The following is a 25912-nucleotide window of genomic DNA, read 5'->3' on the forward strand; positions in this document are numbered from 1 at the left end:
ACAATCATACTGGCATGGGCCATTCGAGATGTCAAAATAATGGCATGCAGCATCTTTTTACATGCTCATTTGGCATTACAGGTGGTTAAAAGGAATACCATTAAGCTTGATCGCAAATGTGCACATAGGAAAAGCATTAAGGAACGTGTAGTGGCAAAAGTAATTCCTAATTAGGGAATGCAATATATGGACGTTATCCGCACTGATTTTTATAAAGGGGTGTAAGGGTGCAATGTCACTGCTTCCACCCTGCAATAGGGTGTAAAGGTGATGAAAACACCCCAGTGCATTGGCCCCATAGAAGGGTGTTATGACCAACCGAAGCACCATCTTTGAGGGTGTACTGGCACTCTGAAGCCACTTTTTTTCAAGGGTGCATGGGTGTTAGTTATAGACATGCGAAAACACCTAATAAGGTGTTTTTGTTTTTACAGTGATATGCCTTTAGCGCTGAGTATGTTTTTGAATTTATTTTTGCTATGACGAAACCGACTTCACAAATGGCATTTGCCCGAAACAAGTATGTTGGTTGAAATCAGAAACGGTTTGATAATGCGTATACTGCTGGCAGTCATGCATGCTCTATTTCGGTCCTAATTTTTACGCTTTTTTGGAAACGAAAAATACGTTTACTTCAAAGAAGAACGCCGAGGATTTCAATAGGTGTAAGTAGGGCATTTCTCTTTGAGGAAGTTGCAGTATATGTCTCAACACCGAGAGGTGAGAATATGAAAGGAGACGAAAACAAAACAAAACAAAACACGGCAGTATACTGGAGAAGTTGGTGCTCGCTTAGCAATGCATCGTGAAGGATGGTTTATTATTGCTTGCGCACACTGCATGTAACGGTTTCTTGCACACACGGTACATGTCAGGTTGCGATAAGAGCGCTTAGTTAGAAAGCAAAGTGGTCGCGTGGGACGGTGGGTCGTTCCGGAGCGCTGAGGACATCTTGGAAATTTTATCAGCTGAGCGAAAGAAGAGGAAAAGAACTTTTATTTTCTGCATAGATTGCTCCAAACTCTTTGCCGTTTTTTATTTCTTTCGATTCGAACTATTCCTTATTCTGATAACAAATGCTCCTTCGCCTTCTGCTACTTCCATCGGTTCATTTCACATCTAGTCTTTAAGAACGAACATTGCGTCCGTTTAGTTCGCTCACATTTTTTTTTTCTCGCTACGGCCTCTCGCGGGATTTAAGGAGTGATCGTGGAGGCTTCAGGGCACCAAAGAAGTAGGAAACTTCCATACGACACAAAAAATGCAGAATCGAAAGAGTTTCGTTAACCTTAATTGCCATTGCTTTTGTTTCTATTATTCTTTCACTTCCAGGTTTTCCTCCGTCCTCCGGGAATCCCGGGACAGGGTTAGGCCCATAAAGCTTCGGTTCGCTTCCAGAAATGTCGTGATTCCCTTCTTCCCCTCTGTGTCCATGAAACTGGAAGTAGCCCTGAACGCCGCGAAGAGCTGGTCACCACATTATAACAAAAAATATATACATATATATATATATATACAGAGGCAGGAAGAAACACCGGTGCATGAAAGAGACAGAGCGAAAGACCGGAGGAGCAGGAGTAATTTCTGGATGGATGCCGATTATTCAAACACGTCCACACGGTCTGCGCGTACTCTGGCTGGGTGCGGTCTGATTGAGAACGAAACGATTCGTGCAGCACTGTTAATTAGCCCAGCGCCGTCTCGCCAGTGAATGTTTTATGGCCTGCGCGCTGCTGATAAGGACGCGCCAAGGCCGGAGGAGGCTCGCGCGCTTCTCGCCGTTCCGCCGAAGTCCGTTCTATAGCACGGCCCTCGGAAGCCCAGAATCCGCATTACGGCTCCAGTCAGTGGCAGCGTGGCTTATGGAAGCCGGAAATTCGTATCCCTCTCTCTCTGCCTATTTCTGTTCCGTGAGCTTAGCGGGGCGCTCTGGCGAATGTTTGACGTCGGAAACTAATGTCCGAGTGTTGGCCTCGGTGTTTCAGCTTGACGAGCAACCAGTTCTATGCTTCTTACAGCGAGGGTGCTAATTGAGTTGAGACGCCTTTTCGCTGGTTGCGATAGATGCACGGCGCTTTTCGTTCAGGGGTTAAAGATTAGTGAAAATGCAAGATGGCGTTTCTGAACCGTAGTTTGGACTCATTATAATGCGCGGGTCCACTCGTACTTGAGCATGCGTATACAGGTTAGCGTGTAGGCATTCTTGCGTGTGCCTATGTGTGTGCCTAGCACGAACTCGCGGGTAGCTCACACAGTCACTGCAAATTTGACAAGGACGCTCAATAATACGGAGTCAAATAGAATATGCGTATGAATAACAATGTGCATTTCAAAATTCATATCCACATCATCAAGGCAGACAAAAAGAGTAAATGTATGCGCAATATTGATTGAGTCGGAAATAATTCGCAAAAATGAGGTGTTAATGTATGAGGCAACAAAACGGGTGAACCGCTGAGTAATCTGGAGCCTTATAGAGTAGAGCAGTAGACGCACTTGAGATAGCTATCAGTAAAGATCCTTAAAGTCCGCGCAATTTCTTGCTTGCAGATGTCACCGCGGACTTCACTTTGCTTGTGTCCCTTAGTTGGGTCCCCATAAAAAGGAAAGTGTTTTCTACTGCTTTCCTTTGTGTAAATTACCCGCTTACCTCAATCTACGACGCTGGGCCTGAAAACCAGCGAGAACTAAAAGCAGTACAGTCAATTTATGCTTCGACTCGTTACTATGCGCTCAGCCTAGCTGTGAGCCATGATCATACGGAGCTCGAATGGCATTGAATTCAAAGACTTTCAGCGCATAGTTGCTTTCGACCCACTTTCAAGTAATATTTCATCACGCGCACAGTATTCTGCGCTGGTACGTGAAGGAGGTGGAAGTATTGGCGTGCACATTGACAACATTTCTCGATGTTGACGCAACGGCTGAAGACAGAATGCCTGAAGACAGTTTCGGGTGCGTTCTCTTTCATAAGCCCTGCATCGTGCGAAGATTAAAGTGCATGCCAGCCGTTCCTCGAGGTGTCCCGACATCTGCCTTCAAAGAATGTGAAGATTCTTTCCGCGCAATGTAATTACTCTTGGAATGCAATACCAGTAGGAATGTCGTTTCCAGTGCGTCGTGTGTACAACTTTGCACTGCTTTGGCTACACTGGTATGCCCCATGTTACATGCTTTTCATTGATTGACGCATATGTTTTGACCTTGGATAGCGATAGATTAGTTGTATACCTAGCGATGAAATTTTGCTGCTCGGTCAGACTCGTGAGACTAAAAGCGCAATTTCTTTTTTCCGCTGATCTGCAGGTCTTGATGTGGCAGGAATTGATTTTTGGCCATAAAATGAGGACATTGAAGAAGATAAAAATATCTTAGTTACACTTTCACACAAATTACGTAAGATGAATCTCTATAACTGCTTTATATCAATGTCAATTTTTGAAGGATTCGCTATTTTATGTTCAACAAAAATAAAGCACAGACAGTGCATGGCGCCAAGAAAGAAAGGGTTATATGTATTCTTTGTGTTATAAACAAAATGAAGGAGATATCAAATCAAATCAAATCAAAGTTTATTTCCCATCTAACAATACAGATGGAGGAATTGTAGAAAAAAGCAGCCTTTGGGCAGCCTGACGAGTCTACAATCCTAATGATTGGCAGGGAGGAAATACAAGAGGTTACAGAATTTTAAAAACAAGCACATCAAGGAAACACCAGAGAATACACGAAACAGCAATATGTATACATAATGAAATTAAAAATGAATCATGTAGTTTTTGACGTGAAAAATAAAACAAATCGAGGTTAATGTGGATATATCTTTTTAGAGGAGATAGAAAGTGTATTGAAGTCATTCCCTACCAAGATTTAGTCGAGTTGTTGGCACTGGCATTTTTCGCCACGTCTTGTTGGATGGACTGATTATTTTTCCCTTAGTTCTGCTACATTATTAAGATTTGTGACATTATTCATGATTTCTGTTTTAAAAGTAACACTAAGGTGATGTTTATAAATATTACGTGCTTTAATCACTCTGGAACGACAAAAGAAACCTGCAATTGGAGAGAGATTTAAAAAATGATGCAGCAAGCAGAGATTTCGTTGTAGAAATCATTATAAATTGCGATCTTTTCGCGTTTCGAGCTATAACCGCTCTAATAATCTTAAGATGTGATGGCAACTACACAGCCAGGGTTCTAGGCTGTGTAAAAATTATTTATAGTATTTTTGTAGTTGCGATACCAGCTTCTTGCCCCGCGAGGTAGGAAAACTCATCCTAGACACGTAGGACCCTGCATGTGCACGAGGACCAAAGCTGGTTCATACAATGCATTCCCGAGATACCACCCGACTGGTGGTGCAATGCCCTCTCTACTCTCCCAGATGAAGTGGCGGCGATCGTGTTGTGATCATGCTTACCTACATAGACGCGACCAACCGAGAGCTTCAGTAATCACTGACTCACAAGCGGCGTGTCGGCTCCTTCTTGCAGGCAAGATACCTACAAAATTAGCTCGCTTCCGAACTAACCCACTGGCTATAAATTCACTGCTCAAATATCAGATCACTTAGGTCACGGGGCCCTCCGTGTTGGTAGGTAATGAGGTCACGGATAGGCTAGCTCTAGGTTACAGAAATCGAGCGGCCACCATCCCCGATCTCACAACTAGCATTCCTGTCTCCGTGGCTTATGGCGCGCGACTTAGGTACCCACGAGAAATACGTCGGATTTATCTCCCTCCACACAAGGGGTAAATGCATAGGAAATGCGGGAAAGGAGACAGCTCCAAACCAACCCTTACCCGAACCTACATCAATACAGCCTCATTTTTCGAAAACACTACGCAGACATATGCCCTTGGTGAAACGACCAGCCCCCACCTAACACATCATGTGGCGGTGCACGGGCCCCAAACCGGCAGACATAGACAACACCATTCGGAGGCGCAGTGAGAGGCCACTCAGCTATGCTCTGATCTAGCGACCCAGCGTAGGCTGGTGACTCAGGCAAGAGCGGCAGCCCAGGCTACTGGGGTCTTGAAAAGAAGACTCCAATCACCCCCTCCCCTTTTTTCTCTTGCTCTTTTTGAAATAAAGTTTCCTCTCTCTCTCACTGCTTCCCTGACTGCGCCCTCTCAACTCCTCATCCTCTCACAATGACCGCTGTGCAAAGTCATGTGGATGCCATCTTCTCGATAGCCGCTTCGGTGACTCGACGACGGCTGGCGCCGCAGTTGGCAATCAGCGATACATCACATTGACGCTCGCTGTGGACACTTAATCCCCACGCCATTCATGAGGCATGTATGGCTTTCGACTTAAAATGCTTATTGTGTCAGCAGCGACGTTGTGTGAACACATACAAAGGTGAAATGGTGTATACTTTCATTTCGATCAGAAATAAGGAAACTGCCAGGCACAAAGCCCATCGCCAACACCCTCACCGTCATCATTACCACAGTAGCTCTGCCCATCATCGCCAGCCGGTAATATCTGCTACAGAGCCAACTCCCCTCCAGCTAATCTCCTTAGGCTCATATGCAGGCCTAGAGTGCGTAGGTTAGACCTTCAAGACTGCTTTCCCATGATATTAGAGGCGTGTGCGCTCGCAAAGGCACGGCAAAATTCAAATAAAAATATATCCGCACTCACCTGCGCCAAAGCCAGTCTCCACTGCCTCAACCGCTGGCACTTAAGACGTGGCTGTGATGTCACTGCTACTAAACATCTCCCTTGATCTCGATTTCATTCATTGACGAATGGGGAACGATGTCTCGTCATCTGCTCTCGCTGTTTTTCGTTGTGCCTTTTGCTTTAGAGGCTTTCTTTCTCGTTTTCTCAAACACCGTTATGGTCTTGTTCATGGCTTCGAAATTCCCATTCTCTCTAAATACTGAACTTTGCTAATAAACGTTAGCGAATTTCGGTTAATTAGCCCCACAAATATAAGAGATTTTAGCAAATCGTGTCTGACGGGCTGAAATAGCGCACGTGCAAGCATTTTTTTCTTCCCTGTTTTCAACGCTGTAGCTTTAGGAAGTATTTAAGTGGTCGTTTAAGCACACATGTCTCTTTCAAATTATTGATGTCATTTCACGGCACCAAAGATATCTGAAAAGCGCCGCTCAAATTTTGCAATACCGACTACTGTAACTCGGTTACAGTAAAGGAACGTAAGAAACACTGAACAGAAGATACAATTATAAACATCCGAAAGCAACTATGAGGAAGCGGAATGAATGATATTCGAGTGAGAACCTGTAAAACCATTGCCTCTACCCAAGAAAAAAAGCCTCCCAGATGCACCATCTTCAAAGCTGTAAGGGAGCCCCAAAGTGGTATCATATATCCATGTACTTTCTGAATTTCTACAACAGGACGAAGAAGCACTTTTCTGTAATAGTGACCAAATATATTTGCCTATCGATATGCGCGGCTGGCTGTTCTAGGCTATATTCTAGGCCCCATGTTGAAGATCGACCAAGCTCAGCGACTTAAGAACAATCGGCATCTCGGTGCCTTCGTGAAAATTTGTTAAACTAAATCATAACACGCTATGTTATGCCTTAGAAATATGTGCGTAAAGTGTCCGCCTCAGCTACCCACTTTGGAAGAGGTGGTCTCCTTGAAACTACAAGATGGAATAAACAATAGTTTATGGTTTATGCGGATTTAACTGGCTAAATTAGCTCGGACTATAAGAGACAAAGTAGTCGCGGGCGCTACAAATTTCGACCACCTGAGCTTCCTTAGCGCGACACACGGTCGCCTTGATTTTCGCCTCCATCGAAACGCGGACGCTGCGACGAGGAATGATACCTGTGTCCTTGGTTTGCGAAGCGCCCTAGCGAGTGATTGACCGTGGCGGGAACAGAAGATTATGCGCCACATTCAAAATTTTCTATTTTCGCTGCATCATTGCTGTTCGCGCTCATAAAATCATCGCCCTGACTGTGTCAAGTCGCAAAAGTGGAAAATTTATTCACTGTTAAGTCAACTTCTTCCTTTCAGAAAATTAAATGTATTTATCTCTCGGTGCAAAATCTTCGTAGTCACTAGGATCGTTAGCTGAAAAAATAAGGCACTTTCATTAAGATGTTGTGGGGCTCCCGCGCCCCTCATGGAGTTTTGAATTACGCGCGCTCATTCCACTCCGTCTTGGTGGGCGTGGAGGTAGCACAACTGCGCATGTGCAGACTTTATCGCGGGGCGTGAAATACGCTCGGCTTGAGAGCGAGGCTTGATAAGTACAGCGGAAAGCCAAGCCGGGGGATTCGGTGACAGTCGGGCTGGGACGCGGTCATGCTGTCAACAAGGGGCACGATTCATCCCGAGCACGCCCTATCAAGATGAAGACGGAAGCGGCACTTTCGGAGAAGGGCTAGGCTGTTGGCGTGAGTTGTTTTCACGCGCGAAGCATTGTCTCTGGTGTCGCTGTGAGCGATTTTGCCGTGCCGCCGCATCCCCCTATTCGCGTCCAAGTTTGTTTTGCCCTGCCGCGCCGTGTAAAAGCAGTTCCCCTTCTTTTTTTAATCTTGGCATAGCGCTGCCGCAGGCCTGGAATGTATGCTTCATTGTACAGTGTCTTCATGTGTATCGTTCCGAAGCGCCGTTTTATTGACCAAGAATAAATCGGTGTTTTTAAACCAACTGTGAATTTGCGGCTCGTCGGGCGAGACCATTTATCGCGGACCCTTTTCCAGATATACCCTGAAGGCTCTGCCTTCAGGGTATATCTGGTAACATGCAGTCCCTTCAGGGTATATCTGGTAACATGCAGTCATTTTGAACAGACGCACCTGACTGATAAACATTCCGTATAATTTGACATATTCGATTTGTTGGCATCTAATGCAAAGTCGAGGGGAAAATGAAAAGCTCTTTATGACGCTCTTATGAAATAAAAAAAGAATTCTTAAGATTCATCACGTGAGCGCAGGCGGAGCGCATCATCCGCTATCGCTATCCCTCTGCCCAGGTATATTTTCTTTGCCTCAGCTTATTAGGTGGCATAAAAATGCAATTCCCCAAAAGAATAAATTCTTCGATTCTTTTCCTTGCACGCATATCTGAGCTAAGATGTCTTAAGATTGTAGTGGCAACGGAGATGTTGTGATCAGGTGAAGACCACTTCAAAGACATGACGACCAACTACACAGACCAGCTGCAGTTAGATGACGTTAGACCGACACACGGCCAGGATGTAAAGGTAGTGTGGAGGACTTCTTGGAGAGGGGAAGTGCTACGGACGAGAATCAATGGGGTTTAATCATCATAGCTCTTAGCACCGATGCAGTAGGCTTGATTATTTGAGGCAGCGCGCCAGCATAAAAATAAACGAACTTTCGTGCAACGAGGTCGTTTCCATCGTGCAAAAACACTTTTCACCGAAGCCTAACGGATAGCCCAGTCATACAACTCAACGTGTAGCCAGGTTCCAGGCGAGGCGGCCGTGGCCATTCCTCAGATTGGAGACACATGCTTTTTCGGAGACTGTCGTGAGAGAATGCGAAGTCGGGCATTACAGGAAGTGAGGCCGAAGAGATTGTGATAGCAGGAGAACTGGCAGAGGGGAACATAAAAAGAATATGTGGGGCTAAAACCGGCGAAGGCATGTACGTGCTAACAAAGAAGGGGAAATGAGGGAGGGGAAATGAATGGCAAGCTTCAGACGTGAAGGCCACTGACATGCCGCTGAAACGTGCCGCTCCCGCTTGCTATAACGCTACATGTGCTTTAAACGTGGGCACCTTGTGAGGGTGGCAGGTTGAGCGAGTTGGTTGTTCATGACGAAGACTGTAGCGGTCAAGGTGGTGTGTGAACAAGATCACACATGCTAAAGCTATGCGCCTCGATTTTGTTTCATTCGGTAGGCTAGAAGTTCGTAAAAAGAGGCATTGTAAATACGCGTTTAAAGAAGGCGCTGGAAAAGTTACGTGGACATCTGATGGAAGCTAGTTTCCAGGAGCAAGCAGAACGGCTACATGAAGCGGATTATCCTAAAGATATCCTGATAACGTTAGCCAAAGGGATGTTTCACAAGAATCGTAAAGGCGTGCCCGAAAAACGTAAGAAAACAGAAGTAATCCCTTACATGCACAGGAGTTCGCATAATTTGAAACAAAAAAAGAAATAGACAAGCGAGCAAGTGGTCGAGTTGTATTTTAAACTCCTAACAAGCTCTCAAAACAATGTAGAAAGCCAAATCCCTTCCCTGTAATGAAGCAAACCTGCACGAAGAAGCATAAAAAAGAAATTTGTTGAGTGCAACCGAGGTGTTGTTTACTCCCTGCCACTGTCTTGTGGTAAGAAAGTGTCTAAATCACACGCTACGAGAACACAACAAAAACCTAGAAAACGGTAAAGGTAATCTGTTTGGACACCATGTAGAGCGCAAGCCAAGCGTTCGTACTCCACACTTCCTAGAATGTCAAGTCACTAACAGAAGCAGGAAACAGCTAACAAGAGAGATCATGGAGGCAGGACAGATAAAAAGCCTAGAAAGCAAGTATGTGAGCATGCCCTCTCTATCACTATCAAGGAAATAATTGATGTTCCTTGGTGGCGTTAACAAAAGCTAGAATCTGTGCTAGTGATTGCAGTGTGATATAGGATTGCGAGATGCCTTGTGATGCAATCATCTTGTTTAAAAAGATGTACTACGTGCATGTAATAAAGATTCAGTTGATAGGTAGCGCATGTAATGTCTTCTTCGCGTTGTCCGTGTTTCCGAGCGCCACAGTCTTCACCTTGTCAGGGCCTACTCACGTCGCATAGGCAGCCGCCTACAGCACGAAAAGCCCAAAACCAGGAGGGCAGTGCCCTTTCGCAGAGGGACGAAGCGTATGCGGTGAAGATATATGTCTGGTCATGCTGGTAGCATGCTGTTGACTACGTCCGGTCCTACTGAAGAGTCAAGCATTGCGTGCATGCTTTAAGACGACCAGGGTCCAGGCCACCAAGAAGCTGGAAACAGGGCCGCCAATATGGTCATCCTTTGACCTGGCCTATATCGAACATCAGACGACTTGGGCTAACGCCCAAGGCTCTATGGTAAAGTCAATCTGTTTCTTCAGTGGACTCCCAGTGCGCTGGCAGTTGAAGAATAATGCTTATTTATGAGGATGTTCTGTGGCAGGCACTTCAACAGTATTTTGTGCGTAGTAGGCCTAAATTGTAGAACCAGTGTGACTGACCCGTCCTCAAAACATTTAACCTGCTGGATGGACTACCCGGTAAAGCAATATTTACATTTTGCCAGAGCGGTTATGTAAGCGAACCTGGCCTCGCAGAGTTTCACAGAATAATGGCCTTTTGTTGGGCTAGTTGGTAATCTACATAGACGGGTACAGTAGTGCGGACAGACGTGGACAAGGAAGATACGAAGGAACGAGCTGTTACAAGGAAGGAGATGTGTTCATCTCCTTTCTTGTTCAAGTCTGTCTACAATACTGTACCTTTCACTGAACGATCAACCCTTCTCTGCCTCAGTTTGACGCCGACAATGCTTCACATGCCGTCTGATGTTCCCCTAACCGCTCAATGAAACAAAGTGTTTCCAGTTATTTTATGATCATCATTCATATACATGATTATCAACCAGAGCGTGTTACGTCATCATTTCTCATTATTGAATTCCATTTACTCTCGCCTAAAATATGACTTGCGCACGAAGTTCTCCGCTAGTTGCCATCTGTCTACTCCATCATACTATGTTGTGCCGAGGAATGTTTATAGGACATGTGAGGAGTCCATGGTGCGACAACCTCGGCTCAGTCGAGAAAGTGCAGGAAATTTGGTACAGTGCTTAGAGTATGAATACGACAAGGGAAGTTATTAGCACAAACGGAGAACTCAAATGATTGGTAGTGACAATAAATTGCCTTTCTGGCTCTACCCGTCGGTGCCAGTAACTTTGCTCACTATAACTTTTATTTGAATGGGCTTGGGATGTTACTATTGCTGAGAAATCTCAATGTCCTATTTATATGTATTTAGAGCACTGTTTCTTACCTGCTTGCTTGCGGGGCACTCGATTCTGGAGAAGACATCAAAACTGTGTTAAATTCTCCTTTAAATTGAATTCACCGCAATTTAATGGCCATACATTTGCATCCTTCTTTAAATGTTTTCATTTACCTATCTTCTCATCGTTACAGGGCTGCTTTTCCGTTCTGAACACCTCCTAATCCATAGTAGCAGTTCATTAAGAGCCTCCGTTTATCATTGTGTATCAACTGACGTATAATTTTTTTCGCAGGCTGTTAGACAGGATTCGGCCAATCATTTTGCAGCATCAACAGGTTTTAAACCGAAGCGCTGTTAAGTTATGCCACTCAAACTTCATCATGATGTATCCTTCTCCCCTTTTGAAGGCGCTTTGCACATCTGCAATAATTGCACAGCGTTGCCGCGCGCACGCATGCTCAGTGAAACCAGACACATAATCAAGACTCTTAAAACAGGAAGCGGGGGGGGGGGGGGGGGGATTTCACGCACTTGAGTTGGAGTAATGAAGCCAGGGCTACTAAGCCCTATAATTGTCTCTTAATTTGACTAGGTACCACCACAACGGAGTTCTGTAGGGAGTTGAGGGGTTTACGAAATAGGTGATTGGAGGCAGGGTCAGTGTTGGCAGGAGGGAAAGGAGGTTGTTACAGGGTTCAGGCACACCCATGGTGGTCTAGAGGCAGGGACGGATGTTTGTTGTTGCTGGAAACTCTAACAGCAGTTTGAAGCCCGCATTCTGTTTTGCTGGACCGCAGTTCGGAAAGAGCACATTACGAAGCGACAGAGTGGCTTTCGCTGCCTCCGTGCCACTGCAGATTCTACCGCCGACGTGGTATAGACACTGGAGCATGCAGTCGTTTCGCACCACGCCGGTTTTCGCGTCTTGATAGAAGTGAAAAGTGTGGGGAGTGTTCTCCGACCTTTTCAATATTCTGCTTGCCGGCCTCACGGACCGCATTCACTCTAAAGCCTGGAATGTTGTCCGCGATGCCGATGATGTAGCCCTTTTTGTATCCCAACCCGACAGACCACCCGTGTGCCGGTGCTCGCTTGCTCGATCGCAGAGTGGGGAGCTGGTCGCTGCAATGCCTACGCACCGATCCTACACTACACCGAGCCTACACTACGAAGGCCTCTCTGGTTAACGTCCCTGCCTTCCATCCTAATTCCTACTTATCTGTCACCTATCCTAAGCTACTCGTCATGCAAGACAAGATATTTCCCTGAAAGCAACCTCCACAGGGAACAGAAGCTCGTTAAAAGAAAACGTCCATGTGCAGCCACCGAGAGGCTTGGATACGCACCGAACCTGAATGGTGCGAAGAAGCAGAGTGTACAATTGATTAGAGGCGCCGAATGCCACGACACGCAGCGAGGATTGCAAAGCAACCGCAACTAAACCAGATAGGAGAAGACAGACCACTTTGTCGTACCCGCGAAACCCATGAAAAAACAAGAATGCTTGGCTCCAAAGAATGCGTAAAGCTAGGCGTCTTCTTGCTCTAGAACAACCGCTAATAGCCAAGGTCGATCCTACGTTTTAAAGCACTTCATGATAAACGATGTATTTTTATTTATTTATCGGTACCTCAAATGTCCACTAGGGGCGTTACGTGAAGGGTGGGCTAACAAATTATATAATTAATTTGGCGATGGAATGTCTTGAAAAATTCAGTGTCTTCAATATTGGGCATTTTTCACGGCTCACTTAAAGAGAGAAACTATGAGATACTGTCATTGCGTATTTGTGTTCACTGTGTATTCCGTCTTGAGTTTCCCGACGATTGTTCGGCCTTAAAAAAAACACCAGTGAGCTGTTTTCTGCGGCATCTGTCTCCTTTATCTTATCTGTCGTACATGGGATGACTAAAGTTAGCTTGCCGTAACCCAACCTTGTAATTCTGGTCACGCAGTGACCAGGTTTAATGATTCTCCTACGACACCACCATTAAAGATTTTTTTTTTTTCAGTTTGCATATTATACAGCGGCACCTTTGGAGGTACGTTTTCCACCTTTGCAAAGTGAGTGTTGGGGTATCGCCACCACACTCTGATTGCTGATATTGCAGGGACATCGCACGTCACGCCAATTCCAGCCCCCAAAGCAGCGCGTGCTTTGTGATCCAACAATTTGTCGTCATACCCCACAATAGTCATTGGCTATGGCAAAGCGCTTAGTGATCATAGTGACATCACGTGTTTCACGTTATTCAGCGGTAATCGTCCCGTCAGTTTAATATCCCGAAGCACAGCTGTTACAAAACCTTCTGCCGGTTGGAGAGCATGGGCGATGTTGAACCAGTTCATGGGATCGCTCTCAGATCACATAAATATGTATTTTTCAGCGCGGGCTTGAGATTTTGTACCTTAAACGCATGTGGTATTGTCTGCCATGGCCAACACTAAGTAAGCTTCACTCGCACCATATTTAATCGACATCTAAGATATTTTATTTTCTAAAGGGTGCAAAACATCACGCTGATACTTGGCTAGCCCTCTTCAGCTGGAAACGGTAGACAGAGAAAGCAAACGTAAAGGAGAGGCCGAGTGTAACCGCATCAGTGCAGCTTACCACTAATAGCCTATAAGTCGCACGAGCAGAATACTATATTTGGGGAGGTTGAAAACTGAACCTTTATTTCGTAATAATTCGGAGCAACTGTGGAAGTTGAATAGCAACAAACGGTCGACGGCACATGTACTAGTCTGCTACGCTCCTGTTCTGTTGCCAAATATAATTTCAACTCATCGGGATGTGTACAAGCAAGCTCATTTGCAACCGTCGTAAAAAAAAAAAAGTATATTTTAGTTAAGGTGACAATGAACTCAGGAAAGGATGGTAACGTGTAAATTGTTCTTTCTGATTGTCATTTTCTGCTTTCATAAAAGGGTAAGGATAGCTTTATAGGCCATGCAAGATGTAAAACGTCTAGTAGTCCGTTGTTTTAGTTTAAAAACAATTTTAACTAAAGTACGTAAAATTAAAATGATTAATGGTTAAAGCATTTTTTTGAAGTTTTGGCTCTATGCCTTGGTTGGAGATGACGAGAAAAATATGCCGCCTTTTTTCTATCGCCGAGATGAGGAGCAGGCATGAGAAACTTTGCCATCTCTTCGTCGGCCGTTTCTCGCGCCAAGATACAGCATTATCCGACGAAGAGGAATAGTGAAGAGGAAGATGAGAAACAACTATCTCTCCTCGCTGCGTGCCGCCGCCGCTGCCATCTCTTCGCTGTCCATGCTGTGTCGTTGCGGCAACAAATTATCGAGCTTAAAAATGCGACGGTCCGAGTCAAACGTCGCGTGCAGAAACCATGCTGTGCAACCGCCTCCCCATTTCGCACCCAACTGGAGCGACTGCGCTGCTGACGCTCTCGCGTGGGTGTGTTCAACCCCCTCCCTCCCCATCCCTCCTCCCTTAAAATCCGCTCCATTTTAGAACTGCGGGATATCCGCTCCCCTTCGGAAATTGATAAGTTCTCGTAGCCCTGCGGAGGTTGGGCCGACAGCGCAAACACAAAAGCGCTCGTGATGATGGTAAGTCTGCGCCTATGCGTTGGTACAGACCTCGAACCCCACCCTTCCACTTCTCTTCCTCTTTCCTTCCCTTCCAAGAGCGAAAGCTCAGACGCCGCGATCGAGCTCTTTCTGCATTTGCTTTGTGGTCGAGGGGAGATTGCTCATTCGCGCTCGTCTTCTCGCTTTAGTGCGCGCTTCGCCGTGCTCTCGGAGAACGCTGTCCGTTGTTTGGGGCTCGCGCAAAACCCGCTGCTCCGCTCGCGCGCTTTCTCCACTTGCAGACGACTGCATGGTGAGAGGAGAGGGGGGTCGAAGGGGTACTGGGCGGGGTCGGGTGATTTTTTTGCGATCTCTGCCGCGACAACGAGATCCGGGATGTGCGGGATGTGTTTGTTGGCCTTCCGCGGCCTGCCGCTTCATTAGCAAGGCCCGCTAGGAGATGATGCTCGCCTAGTTGGGCTTTCTCCCGCGCGCATCTTCGTGTGGCGAGGAGGGGAAGACATTGCCGATGGTATACAGCACGCGTCCCCGCGACTACACTAGAAGGGCGGACGAGAGCACGATGGAGAGAAGGTGAAATAAGAGAAGGAGGGAAGATGAGTGGAGACGACGCTTGTCACTTTAAAAGACAGAAAAACGCAGGAAAGAAATTAAGAGTGGCAAGGGTGGTAAACAGCTTCCAGGGAGCGATCGCGAAGCTCGGGAAGCGCGCGTCTGGTTACGACGGGTAATTACCGAAACACTGGACGAACTGTGCGCTAGGAGAGTGGGAAAAAAGGCGAAGAGGGAAGATGCATGCATTTTTGCTCAGTGTACGAGAAAAATAAATTCTTGATAATTTAAAAAGGGCCATCGGCTCCCGCGGGACGAAAAGGGCAAGACAGCCAGCCGGCTGATACTGGAAACGAAAGGAGCGCCACTCTTCCGCGACGTCTTGTCTTCCGGAGTTAACTTTTGCTGTGCACCGCTTCGTACTTACTCGCTAAATCTGTCTCGCTTTCTGATCTGCGTATTTTCGGTATCTGCCCGAAGAAAAAAAGAAAAAAAAAGAAAGCTTTTCCCCACGAGAGCCAAGCGCGGTTCACAATCTCCACGACTTCGCTGTTCGTGTAGCGTGGGTTAAACGAAACGAGTTGGGTGGCTAAGACAAAAGAAAACACTATATTTCCCGCAAGGCACGCGCTTGTCTGAGCGCCCAGATCTGTTGAAAACGAAGTGGAAAGTATGTGTAGTGCGCTAGCAAGAAGCGGTTGCAAGACGAGGTTGCTTGAAGCTCGCCTTGGAAATGAAACTCGCGCGAAGGAAGTTTGCCTGATTCAAGGCAAAAGGGAGGCGCTAAGATAAAGCACCATCACTAGCTTTTCTTGTCCGAGCAGAAGTTCGCTTACAGTAGGAGTACCTTTGTAATTCAAGGAGCATTTCCGAAGTTCGCAAACTAGCACAAATCTCTTTTCCAAAAGCTTGCGAAGTATGTTTAAAGGTGACACAGATGAAGTTTTGTGCTAATAGCTGTTTCTTACACAGCTTCAATCTGCCGACTCCTTGATTGCGTGAGCAGCGCACTTTTGCTTTCACAATCGTTATTTTATTTCCTTCTGCTCAGCGACAATGTCTTTTTCGTTTGCGAAACAATTTCCTTGAAATATGGACTTAATTAGTATTTTGTTTCGAAGTAGACATAATCAATTTAGAGCGGAAAATATCTGATAAAAAATCAGCAGGAGGTTTTCCACGCTCAATTTTGGGTGATGACTTCGGTTTAACCAGTGTTGCGACAAAGATGTGCTTATAATCATGCACAACTGAAATATCGTTATATTCCATGTCAACGCATGCAAGGAAGTACAGTGGCTGAAACTCTTATCTTTAGAATTCTGGTATCAGCATCAAAATGCAATATTAGCAAGAGACTACAGCTGGTCGGACGTGAGGAGCCTGAACCCAAATCAATTACCATTTCGCGCTCCATGACCCTGGGGAAGGCGTCTGCGTGAGGCGTTTCTCGAAATTAGTATTAAAGATGAACGAGCTGTGTTTTTGGCTGCTAAAATATGTGCAGGCCCGCTTTTTGAGCCTTGAAGTGGGACATCTATGAGACATTAGATTGCCGAAACCATTGTTCGCAGATAAAAAAAAAAGAAATTGGCAAAGGTTATATCTGCTGAACCGGTTACAGTGAGAAAGCAGAGGAAGCTGAAGGCACCTGCAGCTGTACATGTTGTGTCGTCTTGCAGCCGCCACTTCAAATGCCGGAGGTGGCCTCAAATATCAGCTCCGGTGCAACAGTGCGCTTGATCACTGGGGCCACGTGTTTGTGGGGTCATTTGGTAGCTGCCGCGTCAAATGGTGAAGATTTCACCATGGTCTCCGAGACCAGCTCCCGCGCAACGGTGCGCTTGATCGTGGGGGCCACGGGTTTGTGGCGTCAAATGGCGTATTCTTTACCCTACTTAACTCCGGTTATAATGAGAGAAAGCTCCCGCCGAAGTGGGTCATCTGTTAAGGCACTCGGTTACTGAGCACGAATACCCCGGGTTCATCCCAACCACATCGAATCCGCTCCGGTAGTTTTTTGTAGCGAGAGTTACATTGGCCGCAAAGTCGCATTTTCGCTGTGGTGGTGGCCGAGCCGTGGTCGCACCGCTCCTACATCACATCTGGCGAGCTACATCAGTGGTGTAGTACTAATTACTGATGGGTAACCAGTCACTAACTAGTGCTAATTAATGACTAACTAGTCCTAAAGAGTACGAATTAATGGATAACTAGTTATAGTTAGTCATTAGTCCTGACTAAATATATCATGAGTAATGACAATGACTGGCTATGATGTCATGACCAAATCATGATGTCATACCCGGTCATGACTGGTGATGATGTCATCAGGCGACCCACGTATCCGGGCGTTCTATTAAGGCGTGCGTGCGGCACCATTCATTTGGTACTTCCGCGAACACTACACCACGCAGCATATAGAATAAGACTCAATGCTGCAGGAATCAGCGGAGTTTCAAATTGATTTACAGGAAAGAAAACGCGTGGTATCTGTCACAATTCTCCGCGGACGCCATAACCGAGTCGTAAGGGGGAAGGTGGGAGTTCTTTCGCGTATGAGTGTCCCCGTCCGTGATGACTGCAAGCTTTTTACACACCGTAAGTGGCCGCTCAAAAGAAGACCTGGGGCTTTAGACGAACGCCTTGCATCATGATCGTTATCAAGCTGTGATTTGTCTAAGCTACGCTGTGCTTGGTGTTGACAGGCGTATTGACATGCTGTTCGTATAATATTGCCAATCTTTGCGAACAACGGCTTCGCTGCGCGAGCAAGTGCAGCCAACAAAAAAAAAAAAAAAAAATTGTGATGATTACGTTACTTCCTAACACGAAATTTCAGCGCAGCTCGTCAGCTGCTTCACTTTTTTCGATAGATCGAGGCAAAGATTTCAAGCAAGACTTGTGTGTACTATTACAGACAACTATTTTATTTTTCACGCATATTTCATCAAGAAACACACCACTGACAGTTCTTGACTGTCATGAAGGAAGCTTTGTGGTCGGAGAAATGAAGGGAGCAATCAAGTTATCCGAAAGTTGCGGGAGGCAGAGCGTGGGCCCATAGCAACGTTGCGCAGCGAAGAGACTAATGCCACAAGATGCAAACTTTTAGAAAGAACCTTCGCAAATATCTTAAACTGACTTGAAAACGCTGCAGTTAAAGTTGGCAAGTGTCTCAACAAATTTTTAGCGTTTTACCAATCCAATCCAATAGCTTTATATGTTTTAAAGGAAAATGAGGGCGGGCTAGATCCTGGCCAGGCCTGCCTCGAAAGCCAAATGACGCTCGGCTAAGATCCGGACTGTCAACCTAGCTGTATATACGCTAACTACATCGAAATAGGAACGCTTTTCTTTGGTAGTGTGTGAATTCTTGGTTACGGCACACGTTACTCTGCAGTTTGGTGTGGGCGCTCGCATTATTTATGAATTATTATCCTAGCAGTGTGTACCATGTGTGGTCACGTCTTCCACTTGAGCTTCGAAGCGTGCCTTGGTTGGTTGGTTGGTTCATAGGAAGGGAAAGGCGCAGTATCTGTCACACTTGCTCTGTGGACACCTGAACCGCGCCGTAAGGGAAGGGATGAAGGTGGGAGTGAAAGTGGATAGAGAGAAGGGGGGGCCGTAGTGGAGGGCTACGGAGCAATTTCGACCACCTGGGGATCTTTAACGTGCGCTGAAATCGCACAGCACACGGACGCCACTTCGTTTCGCCTCCATCGAAACGCAGCCGCCGAGGCCGGGATTCGATCCCGCGAAGCGTGCCTTTCATAATTGGTTAGCAGGAATGAAAAGGTGCAGTATCTGTCACACTTGCTTCTGTGGACATCTCATGCAGTAAGGGAAGGAAGGAAAGTGGAAGTGAAAGTGGAGCTCGTTGCAATGGAAAGGCGCAGTATCTGCCACAGTTTTTTTCTAGACACCTGAATCGCGCCGTAAGGGAAGAAAGGCAGGTGGGAGTGAAAGTGGAGCTGGTTACGAGGGGCGACGCCGACGCCGCGAAACCCAGGAATGGGCGCCAAAGAGAAATAGCGGGGAAAACATGCTACTGGTTTGTAGCGCCCTCTACTTTCTTCAGCAATAGCAAAGTAAGTTGTAAAGCCGTGAGCAACAATTACGTCTGCCTCCAGGTGTGTGGCAAGAGAGGTGGCTTCACTGTGGACTGCCTACTCACCAACATTTATTGCTGCCCCCCCCCCCCCCCCCCAAAAAAAAAAAGCGAATCTAATTTAGTTCTCCATGAAACAAATATATTCGCAATACGACTGCCTTATCGTAAAACTGTCCGCGAATTTACCCAAGCAGACAGGTTTCAGAAAGTTTAATAATTTGCGAGATGTTCACGGGATTCCAGCTCACATATAAAGCAAATGACTACAAGTCAGAGTAGCTTTGCGACAAGGCTTGGCAATCAGACTCTTCTCAGGTGTGCGTGAGCGAAATTCTTTCCTCTTTTTAGCGCACCCAAGAACGCGAACCTAGAGTAAGACTCGGTTGCCCAGTAGGTTTACTTAAGCGCACCGTGGGGCCTCCAAGCTACCTTGAGAACAAAAAGATCAAACACATATATGTATGTATATATATATATATATATATATATATATATATATATATATATATATATATATATATATATATATATATATATATATATATATATATGTGTGTGTGTTTGATCTATATATATATATATATTTACGCCGCAAGCCGCAACAGGAGTTTCTTGTCGTGCCGGACACTTCTTAACCGGAGGCAACATCTGCCGCTGCGCTCCTTTAAGGGGAAATGAAAAGAGGAAGTCCGCAGGGAAACCAAGAGCATTCGAGACCAACATGTCCAACAACAGGTGCCACAGCAGCTGCACAATCTACTCCCACGACCGTAACTTGACAAACCGAGTGTCGTACTCTTCCCTGTGCTCGGCGGCCTTTTCTGCATTCGCCTCAGGCTCCTACTTCGAGGCGTGCACAAGCTTAATACTGTCGGGATGTCAGGAACGACTTTCAGTCCCAGCCGAGAACCGTGCCCCGAGCGAAATAAAAGCCGAAGACGATGCAGGGCAACAGAGAAGAGTAGAAAAAAAGAAGTTCAATGTTGACGTGTTTTCCTTGCTCCGCTGGTCTTGCCCTAACCGCGCCTGCGTGCTATATGTCAAGACTAAGGTGCCTCAGCGCTTTCCCTTTATCTTCCCTTGTTTACCGTTTGCTTTCCTCTTTATTATTTTTACCCGGAAGCGTTTGCAGAAATCCCACTTCTCTCATGCGCTTTTTTTTAGATTTTTTTGCTTCATATCCCCCCCCCCCCCCCCCCTTCAACTGTTGCCCCTCAAACTATAGTAAAATCTCCCCTTTTCATTTTCTCGTAGGCGTCGTTCTGATCTTCCTTCCAGGTTTCTTAGCTTGCGTGACTGAGCAGAAACGCACGCAGACAGGCAAATGAGACACTTTCTGCCGGCACTGGCTCAGCGCTCTCCATGTTGTTTGCCAAGGTGTCTAGTCGTCAAGCCAAGAGGGGGCGATCTGGCCGTGGGGTATAGTGACTAGCAGTCCTCGCGTGTCTTTGCAGCTTGTTGATGCAGCTTAAGCCCATTCTTTCTTTTTTCTCACTCCCGCATTTTCCCCCGTTCTTTTGTGTTGTCCTTCCAATGCTCCGCCCAAGGGTAGCAGCAGCAGCTTCCGTTCGTTGCTGATTCTTCCGCTGCCGCCACTGCTGAGGCAGCGACGGCGGAGGAGGCGCTGTGGGGCTCTATCCCTATTTAATCTCGCCCGTTATCCCGCGCTCCTCCCACAGCTCGAGACAGGCGTTCCTCCGTGTCCAGGCCGCACTTTGTGAATAATGAACTAGGTAAACAGCCACCGTGGCATGAAAGGGAGGAGAGCGGAGACACTGCCAGCCCCGAATGGGTCGAAGCGTCCCACCGCGCGTGAATACAAGCAGCCTGTTCATCAGCACCAGTTTTGTTTTTTCCTTTATATTGTTTACATAGTTATTTCTCCTTTGCTTTTCATTTCCTTACTTTTCCCATTTTTTTATTTATGTAATAGTCAGATGTAGAGAGAAAAGAGCAGGGGTCTTCTTATAATGCTGCGTTTAATTTAAGCTCCGCACACTCGTTGCTTCCGCGTTGACTCTTCTTTAGTTTGCAGCTCTCTCATCGCTAGCTTGCACGCGCTTGTCGCTTTGCCACCTGAAGGATTTGCGTGGCAGGTATCGCTTTCTTGCCTCAGTGGTATTTATCCGTCCTCTTATGCGCTTTTGTAAGCGCGAAAGAATAGAGAAATGACCAAGAGAACGGGAGAATTTTGAGCCGCACGTTCGCAGTTTCTACATTCTTGCGAAAGGCTCAACAGGGACGTTATGAAGGCGTGAATTGAGTGGATGCAACCCGAGTTAGAGAAGAAGAAGAAGAAAAAAAACGCCGGCGAGTTTAGATGACGACGACGGTTACCAAAACAAAGAAAGTTAAGTAGTCGGCGTAGGCATTTAACTTTTTATCTAACAGTGCTAGCTTTTGATGGCGGTATTTTGGTTCCTTTCTGTTTTTTTTTTTTTTTTTTTTCAGTCTCTTCGTCTATTCAGTAGATATTGAACAGTATTCGATTCCAGTGCAGCATGTATATATCATGTGTGCTGCTAAGTGGAATGTAAGGATGAGACAATGATGGGGATGACGCTTTCGGAAAGGGAAAGCTACAGTTGTGCACGAAGTTTCAGCTTCATCTCCGGGCTATGCTTTCTAGGAAGACTACCCTCTTTATCACAAACTTTGCGATTGCTTTACTCATCGATCGTCGTTTCTTAAACCTTATCGTAGGTTAATCACTTGCGCAACCTAGTCCTATAGGCTAACCCGGCTGGCTACCTCAACATGTACCCAAGGGACCAGGGAGCACTGCATGCGGCTATTTTCAGAAATTAACCGAGAGCCATATGAACACAAAACCGTAATTATAAAGTCAGATGCTTATTTCTGAACAATCCATGGCCAGTTTGGTCAGCTAGTAAGCCAGGTTTGTGCAGCTTAAGAACTGCACAGTAGTAAACTTATACCAACACTTTAGTGCAGGAGCTCAGCACTTAATGACTCAGGTGCCTGAAATATCACTGGAATTACTTGAAATGCTTTTCTTATAAACCAAGTGAGATTATAAAATCGCAGACTTTAATGAAGACCAATGAAAGGATAAAATGAATGACTACTAGTTCAAAAAAGAGAGAAGGTAGGGAAATGAGATACAATAGGAATAAAGTGAAGAATATAACGGAACACTTAAATTGCCATTGTCTTTCTGCATAGTACTCTAGGTATATGCAGTGTTCTTTTCCTTATCCTCGAGTATTACGACAAATGGTGAAAAGAAACGGATGCCTTACCTATCAGTTTAACCAGGGAAAAGGTAACAAAGTAGTTTCAAAACCTGCTAATCGGGATTATCGCTTTGGAATGGTAGCGCCGAAAATGACCTGTTGTCTGAAACGCTAGCCTTATTTCGGCTAACGTGGCGTCAGCAAGAGTGGGGAGTCATAGAGCGTGTCTATTAGCCACAACAGAGCTAATGGCTTCGACGACCGCATTTAAGTGGGACCACCCGCCAGCCGTAAAGCAACCTGGCTCCAAGAAAACGAGCAAATAACAAAAAAGAGCGAATCCGCCTCGAACATCTTCAACGCGAAAACAATGAGCTCCCTGACAAGGGAGCAGATGTTCCCCATTATTTTGTAAACGACTTTGGTCGCCGAAGCGGGCGCGCCGAAGTTCGCGACGAGTCTGTCCAGGGGCGACGGATGACGAATAAAGCAAAACATATAAAACAGTGGTCCTAAGAAAAAGGTGGCTGTGGGATAAACTAAAAAAACATTAGGGAGTTGCACCGCAAGTTGGAAGGAAACGACTCGACTAGGGGTCACAGCCCACAGTCAAGTCCAAGCACGTTTAAAATTGATTTCCCACTCCGTTTGAACAAGTGAGTTCGGAGAAGAAAAACGAAAGCGGGGTGCGGGGTGTCAGGCCTGTGCTTGGGCGGCAACGACAATGGAACCACGAAGGCATGTGCTCTCTTACCGACTCTGTGCTCTCGAACAACCAGGTCTTGGCATGGGCGGTCACGTTCGAACCGAACAAAGAGAATGGGAAGAAATGAAGGCTTCCAGAATTCCTTAAAGCGGCCGAAGCAATCATGTCGAGTTGTTAATGCCTGGTTCATTGCTTTTTGCTCAGTGGTGAGCTGTCCTACGGCATTTTAATAATTCTACTTTTCTTGCTTCTTTTTTTTTGTGCAACACTGCCCCACTATAGAGTTCGGGCTGTGTAAGCAATCTTCGTACGACGCGAGTCGACTCCATAGTTACTGTGAGAGTAAAAACTGACACCCATTTCAGGTAATGTTGACTGTGCGGTACACTTTTCATTTTTTAGTTCCTTGAACCGCCCCAAGAGCGATCTGAAACTAGAAGGATCATTTAATGCACATTATTTTACAGCTTTTTTTTTTCTAGCTTTAAAGACGATGACGAAGATGGAAATTTAAGAGTTGCTGGTTTAGGTGATTTGTTTTCCTTTTTTTTTTTTCAGCCACTAAAAGCTCCTAGTTGAACCCCCGAAACGCAGAAACGCCGTAAATTATTTGAACCGTACGTAACTTTTGTGCTCATTCTCAAAACTTCTATAGCGCGAAAAACAAAATCAATAGTGAGGTAGTATAACCCTCATCATTCCCGGTCATTTAATAGGTCGGGAACGTAATATGTGCGGACGTGGTGTGTTTACTGTGCGCTGAACCGTAGAATAATGTCAGTTCATCCTGTTTCCCAATACATTGTTGCTTTGATCACAAGACGGCAGGATATTTCTTTCGGGTGTAACTGAGATCTTTAGACAGCTGGAACTATCGCCGCAGACGGCTAAAGCGTTATGAATGAAGGAAAAGTCCTGAATGAAATGACCGGGCAGTATATAAAAGCACAAGCTCAGGTATAGCTACTCGGGGTTTAATCGAAATACAAATGACACTAATTTTTTCTCTATAAATACTTGCGCTAAATTGATACATGTGTTTCGGTTTCATTAATATCAACTGACATGAGCTATAGCTGCCGCCAACGTTTCCGTATCCATTTAAAGGGATGTGTTTACACCCTGCAGAGCTCTCTTTACACTTACTCATTGTGGTGTTCACATGAATCTTGTCCTGCCAAAAAAAGAAAAACAAATAACAGCTACCTTCGGACAGAAGACGAGAGGAGTGGACGGGTCAAACGCTACTTGCATTATGCTATACCAACTAGCCGAGCGAACAATTCTGATAAACCATTTGCCCCCAATTTCAACTATTAGCATTAATCAGTTATTTATAATAATTAATTCATTGCAATCTGTGTTTAAATATCACAAATATTTGTTGGCGTAATAACATTATAGTAGAGTATTCTCTTCGGTCTCAGTTATTTTGTCCTCAGGGAATTGACCCCTTTCTATGGAGTTCGAAGAATATTTCACGAAATCTGCGAGAACTCCAAAAATCTGTACCGTATTACGTTCTTCAAATCTGAAATTTGGCAAGTTTCAAAGCAAAAAGGCAATAAATAGGGATTATTGGGTTGTTATGAAGGCACTTAAGCATACCGGGTGGTCATCATACTATCATGTTTGCATTACTACATCAATAGCGCGTTATAGACAAGTAATATGGCAGGAAAAAACGCTGCTTTCTGATTGGACTGATATAAAAACGTACTCCGGCGTTAAAGGGGCACAGCAGTGGTTTTCAAACTTGCTCACCTTCAACTGTACTGAAGTAGACTGATTGTTGGTCAGGTCTGTGAAGTTATTTTTACGATTATTGCGAAAACGCCGGAGCAATTAATTGCCGATTGAAAGCGCATCGTTTAAACTTCCAGCGGCCAGCGATAGCGCAAGAGAGGAGGAAAGTGAAGAGAGAAACCTAACCCTCGCCGGCGTGCGTGACGTCACCGTGAAGATAGGCCGGGCGCTCCCAGCAGCCCGAGTGCGTTTTTAGTCTGTGTTGTTGCTCGTGTTTTGAGGTTGCGGAAGTTCAACGAGTCGCTTGAGTTGAACACCCGTCCCAACATGCGGTACTGCTGTGCCTTCTGGTGTACGAGCACCTTCGACCGCGACGATGTCAGTTTCCACAAGTTCCCGCAAGACAAAAAGCTCCGAGCGCAGTGGGTCGCTTCTTTGAAAGCGACAAGTTTACGCCGACCATATTACTGGGCAATGGAAACTGCAATAATTGCTGATTTCAGTATGTTTTATTTACTCTTGTTTCTGGTGAGACGCATTGCAGGAGTGGTTACAAAATTTAGACAAGAACAGGTTATTAGGTCGTAATACATAAAATGCAATGCAGTGACAACCCTTCTGGAAGCAAACTGCGCTAGTAATTATTATGTTTCTTCCAGATTACTGTTGACATACGAAAAAAGAGAAAGCTTCGGTCTAAAAAGCCAGCAAAGGTATCAGTGCGTCGTGTCCTGTGCCAGGAGAAGCTATGAATGCAATGGTGGCTGCAATGGGTGACAGCTAATGGGCGATACTGCACAGCATGTGAAATACGCCTGTATTTTAAAGTCTGGAGCGATAATTCCTTTCCGCGCGAAGAAAATGAAAAGTTACGGTCGTAACGAAGACAAATAATTGCTAGCTATTATCTTCTTCTCATTGCATTCTGTTTTGTGGATATCACATGCGCAGTGCAGGGACCAGATAGCTGAAGCGTATTCAAAATGGGCCGTACAAGAGTTGTTCGCGGATTCTGTTCGCACTCCAAATTATTTGTGTTATGTGCGTTTTCAATACTGAAGTTCT

General features: G+C 45.6%; 1 protein-coding gene across 1 annotated transcript in view; it reads right to left on the reverse strand.

Annotated features, from left to right (window-relative positions):
- The window catches only part of LOC146193960 (cell adhesion molecule Dscam1-like), a 570478-nt gene that overhangs the window by 294823 nt on the left and 249743 nt on the right, over positions 1-25912 (reverse strand). The window lies entirely within an intron of this gene.

The sequence above is a fragment of the Amblyomma maculatum genome, chromosome 4 (genome assembly GCF_055883805.1).
Source record: "Amblyomma maculatum isolate TAMU_Amacu chromosome 4, ASM5588380v1, whole genome shotgun sequence".
In the NCBI taxonomy this organism is placed as follows: Eukaryota; Metazoa; Arthropoda; class Arachnida; order Ixodida; family Ixodidae; genus Amblyomma; species Amblyomma maculatum.